This window comes from Triticum aestivum, chromosome 7A (assembly GCF_018294505.1).
Source record: "Triticum aestivum cultivar Chinese Spring chromosome 7A, IWGSC CS RefSeq v2.1, whole genome shotgun sequence".
Classification (NCBI taxonomy): domain Eukaryota; kingdom Viridiplantae; phylum Streptophyta; class Magnoliopsida; order Poales; family Poaceae; genus Triticum; species Triticum aestivum.
The window spans coordinates 202589964-202590254 of record NC_057812.1 but is presented as its reverse complement, the minus strand read 5'-3'; positions in this window follow the sequence as shown (position 1 = coordinate 202590254).

Genomic DNA, 291 nt, shown 5'->3' with positions numbered 1-291 from the left:
GCAGCTAAGCCCCCGAGTGTGAGGCTTGCTCACCACTCGGTAGGATTTTTCAAACTTAGGCGAGTACTGGGCTGCAGCTAAGCCTCCGACTGAGAGACTTGCTCACCACTCGGTAGGATTTTTCAAACTTAGGCGAGTACTGGACTGCAGCTAAGCTTCCGAGTGAGAGGTTGCTTACCACTCGGTAGGATTTTTAAAAACGTAGGCGAGTACTGGACTTCAGCTAAGCCTCCGAGTGAGTGGCTTGCTCACCACTCGATGGGATTTTTCAAACTTAGGCGAGTACTGGAC